This window comes from Schistocerca nitens, chromosome 2 (assembly GCF_023898315.1).
Source record: "Schistocerca nitens isolate TAMUIC-IGC-003100 chromosome 2, iqSchNite1.1, whole genome shotgun sequence".
Lineage (NCBI taxonomy): Eukaryota > Metazoa > Arthropoda > Insecta > Orthoptera > Acrididae > Schistocerca > Schistocerca nitens.
Window position 1 is genome coordinate 913,137,532 of NC_064615.1, and position 8,000 is coordinate 913,145,531.

Genomic DNA, 8,000 nt, shown 5'->3' on the forward strand with positions numbered 1-8,000 from the left:
TGATATCCGGCAGAACACCCGACAACCCAAGATGTCATTAGATCGCCGGGAAAGCCTGAAGAGTTACATCAGGCATTACATGCATTGATCAAAAATGATAGTGCATTGAGAATGGCTAGTTTCTAGCTGAAATATAGATCTGCCAATAAAATCTCAAAAGGACGACTGATAGCTGAAATCTATTATTTACAAGTCAATATAACAGTCGCTGCGTGCAACAGGCTCTGAATGGAGGGTAACCTGATGAAGTATTTGTTTTATTTTAAAGCAATGTACAACGACCAGCTTTTCTAAATTCTCCAACGATCAGGAGAAATCTGTGTGCTGAGGCGCAGAGCCTGCTACCGCTGGATTCTGGTGGCGAGATGGTTCGGATCCATTGGTCGGCAACCTTGAATATAGGTTTCTGTGGTTTCCCATTTTCAGTTTAAGTGAATGCCGGTATTGGTCCCTTACTATTGGCCATAGCCAACTCGTTCAGAACTGCTTTCTTTTCTGACAGATTGCAATTCTCTTATAGATGCAGCCTCACTGTGTAAATGAAAAGAGCTGCACAAAAGGCGAACAAAATATCTTCTTGGAGACTCCCAGCACTAAAAGCCATATGATAAGTCGGTACGCATGCGACAGCATGCTCTACCTAACATGTTTCGAAACTCCAATAAAATAAAATAAAAAAAAAAAAACAGGATTCTTTCGCGGCTCATACCCCGGGTTCTGTTGTTGATAGAATGGTAGGATCACTTGTTTAGGATAGTCTTTGTGCAAGGGACCGTTTGTATACCCAACAGAAGGATCGTCTTAGTGTCACTATCCTACACTACAGGCGCTTAGGCAAATGGAGCCGGCCGGTGTGGCCGAGTGGTTCTAGGTGCTTCAGTCCAGAACCGCGCTGCTGCTACGGTCGCCGGTTCGAATCCTTCCTCGGGCATGGGTGTGTGTGATGTCCTTAGGTTAGTTAGGTTTGAGTAGTTCTAAGTGTAGGGGACTAATGACCTCAGATGTTAAGTCCCGTAGTGCTTAGAGACATTTTGCAAATGGAGCACATTGTTGGTTCTTTTTGTATTTGCTGTGCTATACGGTGGATCTTAAGGGGCTTAAGGGGACACTGTTAGTTCATGGGCGTTTCATAGAAAATCCGAAAAACCTGTTTTTTTTTAACCCCAGTTTTTCGTACCGAAACAGGGCCGCAGATTCGAAGACGGCCATTCATGGAAAATGGCTGAAATATTTACAGATATATTCCTAAGATCCCAGTCTTGAAAATTTCGTTGAAATCTTCATCCGTTTCCGAGATACAAAGGTTCATAGTTGCCATACATATACACGTCAAATACCCACGCTAAATCAGGTGTAAGAAGAAATGTAAACAATAAATAATCGCAACAAATTGGTCAAATCATAACTTTATATTCTGTAAGCATTTATCTAGAAATGTCATCTTCCCGTTTTCAAAAATCTTTAGCGGGGATCGTGAATCACCCCCAAACATATACGAGTAGTTTTTGGGTACCAAAACCGAGCCCCAGATTCCAAGATGGCTATGCACAGCAAATGGATGTAATTTTTACTGTTTATTCCTAAGAGCCAGATTTCTAAAAACCACGAAAATTATCCATTTGCGGGATACTGTACTTGTAGATGTAAAATACACACTAAAAATCCTGGGTGAGGATAAAGTAACATGGCACGGGGAAATATGCTGAAATCGTCTCCTTTATCGTCAGAATTGTTATGGGAATCCCATGTTGTAGTACTGAAGCAAATGCAAAATTTTTGTACGTGTAAAGTCCGGTCCGAGTCGTTTTATGCTGAGAGAGAAGGAGACAGTAGCAGTGGGAGAGAAACGGAATAGTAATAAATACTGGATGATAGTGCAGACAAGGTTGTGGTTTAGGAAGAACAAAGGAGACGATAGAAGTGTAAGAGAAAGAGAAAGAGAGGGACACAGTGGCAGCTGGACGTAGTTCACAGTGATAGAACAGTGCTACGAGAAGAGTGCTGGTTTGCTTAGAATGAGTGAAATGTTGTCCGAGCCACACTATGACTCCGCCCGTTAGCGCGCAATTTACAAGATTGGGGGAAGTGATAGTAAATATTATATTAGAAGAAGGAACTGTATTTTGGCATGAAAGAGGTAATACGTTATATCAGAATTATAATTCGTTTGGCTATAGAATAAAATAAAGAAATATTTAATTGTTCATTTGGGCATTTCTTACTTACCGTTGAGAGTATGTGTTACACTTTTTTTCAGAAAAGCTTTTCTTGCTCAATTTTATAGGCCAAACACTTTGCATGAAGGCAGTCCGAAAGCAAATTATATACATAAAATTAAAAAAAAATATATAAATGTGTTTTCAGAATAAATGAAAATAATGAGACCTTTTAAAGTCCGCTTTAACAAATCGCCCCCCCCCCTCCCTCTATGACAAAATCCTATATACGTCCTTGATGCAGAGGACAAAGTAATGAATGAACACAGGTTAGATTGCATCACTTATGCCTGTGCCTTCTTCCGACCTTAGAGCTGACTCAATTTAAAGTCGGCTTCGTATGTGGGCGCGGTTTGGTCTTTTTCACACTAACAAATCGTCGCCAGAGGTGTTTGAAGCGGTAAGTGGAAAACAAAGGCTTAAAGCCGTTGCAAATTTTGATTGGGAAGCAGGCAGTTTCTGACTGAGACACAGAGCCATGAGAGTTGCAGTTATGGAAACATCACAACACAGCCGTTTGCTAGTGGGCAGCTAATAGTTACCATAGATTTTATGACACGTATGTGGAACTCGTGTTGGAAGGCTGACTGTAAGGAACCAGAAACAGTTTCCAAAACTGTAACTGAGGTATCACTTGAAGATGCATTGAGTTTCTGCTTTACCTCATTGATGTGAGGGCTACCTCTGTGTGGGAATACAGTAACATCGTGCAAACAGTACCGTGTCGATAGAGACATCTATCGGTACCTTCACTAGAGTTGTGGCGACTCTAAATAAAGAATCGTAAGAATCGAATCGTGATACGGACGAATCGTCGTTCAAAAGAATCGTAAGAACGATTGCGTGTTTCCGAGTCGTGACGATTCCAAGTTCCAACGATTCATCGATTCTTAGTAGGCTATGCTTCGAAGGCAACTTCCGAATCATGCCGAGTCGTGCCGAATGATTACGACCGCCAGATGGCAGTCAAGTGGAGGAGGCGTGTGAACAAAGGAAGCTCGGAACGAACAAACTAAGTTCGTGGGCCATAATATTAATTGTGTACAGTGTTGCCAATTTAGCGACTTTGTCGCTAGAAATGGCGACTTTTGCCTTCGTCTTAGCGACAAAAAAAACTTTTTAGCGCCAAAAATTTTTTAGCGCCTTATCTGGCGACTTTTGGAGTACTGACGACTTTTGAAGTACAAATCAAAATTATTTTGGGCCAGTATTTTCATTAACAAAACTAAGATTTTAAATATAGAATGAGTACTACACTGACTTTGTTCTAGATTTACTAAGTTAAATTAAGTTCTTAGCAGATCATGTAGCATTGTTCAGCATTTAGTAAACCTGAATGTGGGATTTGCCTACAGAGTAAGAAAACCTTGACTATAGAACAATTCATTATTCATTACCCACTAGCTTGTTATCGTCGATAGCGTATCGATCTAAAATTCTTCAACTTTTGAACTCCCTTTATTTTTCGAATCGACAAAAAACATACGTAATATTAAGTATAATAAAATACATTTCTGTCCAGCAACCTCTAATTTTTCGAAATGTTAACTCGCAGTCAAATTATAACTCATTCACAGTGGTAACGCAAGAACAATTCGGTGGGGGTATCTCAGAGATTATTACATTTTAAACAATGAACAATACGACTGAAATCGAGTTACCGAGTGAGTAGATTGTTTCATGACATCTAGTTCGCCTGAGTTTTAATGTATTTTCAGTGATTATAAATTGGTGAAACTTATGTTGTGGTGGCTTACATAATGGATTTACCGCAGAAGAAGAAGCAGTACCCTCAAAAATAACGGGATGCATGGGAAGCAGAACCTGAATTCAATGGGTGGCTGAAACCAGTCGTTGGAGACTTATCCAAGGCAAGATGTCAAGTATGTGCAACAGAGTGTTATGCTAAATTGTGTGATATTAGAAAGCATTCGAAAACTATTAAGCATAAACAAAAAATTGATTTAAAAAAAACACAAACCACCTTACCTGTGAAAATTCTTCCGAAAACTACAGTTAGAATAGGAAGTAGAGCAGAAGTCGCCCTTTCTTTATTTATTGCTGAACATTGTTCTATTTTAGCTGTAGATCATTTAGGAATACTGTGCAAGAAGGTGTTTTCCGCTGTTGAGGGCGCTAATAACATGCAATTACATCGTACAAACTGCACTATAATTATAACTGTAGTTTTGGCTCCATATTTTACACAATCATTGGTGGAAGATATAGGTAACCAAAAATACAGTGTACTAATAGATGAATCCACAGATATATCAATATCTAAAATGCTAGGTATCGTTATACGGTACTATAGTGTAAACAACCAAACAAATTAGATCAGCATTTCTCAAACTCGCTGTAGCAGAAACTGCAGATGCAAGAAATCTGGCTGCTGTTCTTGTGAATTCTTTGAAAGATCTCAAATTTCCAATCGCTAATATGGTAGGAATTGGCACTGATAATGCTTCTGCAATGGTTGGAATAAACAATGGGCTTTTCGAACAACTCAAGAGAGAATATGGGGTTGGGTTATTTTGAGGAAGGTGACCAGGCAGCGAGGTCATCGGTCTCATCGGATTAGGGAAGGATGGGGAAGGAAGTCGGCCGTGCCCTTTCAAAGGAACCTGAATCGATTTAGGGAAATCACGGTAAACCTAAATCAGGATGGCCGGACGCGGGACTGAACCGTCGTCCTCCCGAATGCGAGTCCAGTGTCTAACCACTGTGTCACCTCGCTCGGTGAGAGAATATGGTTTGAAGCATTTGGTATTGATCCATTGCATTTGTCACTCTCTTCAGCTTGCAGTTTCGCACGCCTCAGTGAATACCATACCTAGAAACATAGAGTTTCTTGTACGGGAAACCTACAAATGATTCTCCATTTCACCCAAAAGACAAGAGGAATATAAAAAGGTTTATGAGACAATAAATTGTGGAAAAAAGCCACTAAAAATTTTGAAGGTCTGTGCAACACGTTGGCTTTCAATTGAACCAGCAATACGAAGAATTCTGCAGCAGTGAGAAGAACTAAAGCTACATTTTTCACTTGCCATGGTTCAAGACAATTGTTACACTGCCGATCTTTTGTACAAGATGTATTGTGACGACTCAAATCATCTTTACATGTTTTACCTTAAACATGCTTTAAAAGACGTACAAATAGCAATAAAAGCTTTTGAAGGAGAAGACAATGACCTCACTAAATTACTAGATACACTTGTATTTCTCATGCAGTCACTCGGACAAAACATAGTTTTTCCAATCGTTGATTTGTTGTTAACACCTGTTCCACGCAAATGTATGTACGCAAATCCGAACCATGGCTTTATGTTTGAACAGAAGTTGTCTGAGTCAAGTTTGTCTGAAGAAAATAACGTTTATTTGAAGAAGAGATGCATACAGTTTAGTCTGAAACTGATAAAAGAAATTCGACAAAGACTGCCAAGTAACGTTAGGATCCTGAAAAAAACGTCAATGCTGAATGTTGAAGAAACACTAAAAGTGAATAAAAATAATGTTGTAGAGGATTTAGCCAAATAATTGTTTTTTATTGGCGATTTCATAGACGGTATGCTGCAAGAATGGCATAATATCAACTTCATTAGGTGGAATAACACTACTAACACAGTTCGATTTTGGAGTGAGGTTTCGCAGTAAAAAATGCCTCAGGGAAGAATCCTTTTTCTTTGATTTCGAAGCTAGCAATGACTGTTCTATGCCTACCGCATTCAAATGCAGAAGTGGAAAGAATATTCAGTTCTATGACCATTATAAAAACTAAACATCGTAACAGATTATCGATAAAGACAATTAATGCTTTGATCATATTGAGAGACCAGCTGAAGAAACAAAATAAAGATTGTGCACTTTTGACATACCGTCAGACGTATTGGAGCTTATTGGAACGAACAAAAGTTACTTTTTTGCGACAAAACCAGTTGAATTGCAATATCATCTTTTGAGCGACGTTCAACCCTCTACATCAACTACAGTTCTCTCAAAGCATGAAACGGAAGAGTTATTCGATCATCTGAGTGACGACGATGAATAGCTCACATACAGGTATGTATAAATTTTGTAACCTAATTTGAGTTCTTGCTTTCTTTTGTTACAAGTATAGTTGTATATTTCTGGTATATTTGACTACTGTGATTGAAACAACAATTTATGTGTTGTGTCAATTATGATAACATGTTTAATTAAACGTTAGGGTATTTTATATGAATGTTGTTGCATGCAAGCGATGTGTCATTTAATTAAGACAATATAGCAATTACGTATGAGACAATTTTTATTGATATTTTATTAGCCCCCCCCCCTCCCCCACTGGCTTATTGCACCATTCACAGCACGAAATTTTCAGTATACCCCTAGTAAAATCAGTTTTAGCGACTTTCTAGCGACTGTGATATTTAATCTAGCGACTCGGATTTTTCAGAGTTGGCAACACTGATCCTGAAAACCAAGCTGACTATTGGCGGTGGCTGACGGGAACGAGCGTAAAGGCATTTCCCATTTACTATCCCTATATAGTGCACATGCGCAGATTCGTATCATCCTACGTTTTTCTGTGCTCTTTCCAATTCCACAGCACCTTATATTTCACAATAAAGCAACTGTCAGCCCTCACACACTGCGAATTTAGCTTAACTTTTGTTTCGTCGAAATACAAAGCATAGGTATTTTGCTTTTAATTTGTCTGAGAACTTGCTTCTGCCACTACTATTTACGTGAGAAGACGACATAATTCTAAAGTGTAGGATACAATCGTATACAGCGACATTACTTCACCGCTAATTTGCTAATTCTGTTAGTTCCACCAGTGCCGCCAGTAAATGGCTGTCGCACCAGACCAATATTACAGAGCCTATAGAGAGAGAATGTAGGCACTCTAACCAATACCTTTCTTGGCGGATCGCCGCGTAATACCGTCTTTAAACAAAAGCTTTTTAATTAATAATTTCCAGTTCGAGTTTTAGAATGTTATGCTGTTCAGATTCATATTAAATATTAGTGAAGTAATGTCGCTGTATACGATTGAATCCTATTGTTTAGAAGTATGTCGTCTTCTCACGTAAATAGTAGTGACAACGGCAAGTTCTCTGACAAATTAAAAGCAAAATACCTATGCTTCGTATTTAGAAGAAATGAAAGTTAAGCTAAATTTGCGGTGTGGGAGGGCTGTCAGCTGAGTTATGAATTACAAGGGTGATGTGGACTTGGAAAGACATCTTAGCACAGAACAACTTAGGATGATATGAGCCAAATCACGTCTGCCTAACTGCTAGATTTTGTTACTATAAAACAGACGTCTGTAGTTAGGTGCGTTCAAGCCACACAAACAACCTGGCATACCACGTAATTTTGCTCCACCTTCCGCACAAATCGACTCCTCTTTCCTGGCATACTGAAATAAAACAATAGATGCAAGCAAATCAAACGTGACATTTCAACAATTACGGCATTACACGTATAAATCGAGAATCACACTTGTAACGTCATATGCATGTTTACTCGTAAATAAACTCTTTCTGGCATATCTTATCATGACACTGTTCGATTCTAACCCCATTGACAATTTTAGACCTGTCCTGCCATCTTGCATTCCGTAAGAATCGTGCCATTGCAGACTAGAATGAATCGTGAAAGATTCGTGAACGAATCGTAGGAATCGATTCACAATGTGAGATTGAATCGTAGGAATCGAATCGGGAAAAAGAATCGTGTTGCCCAATTCTACTACTAACACTGGACCACTTCCCGCCAAAGACCTTGACGGTACGT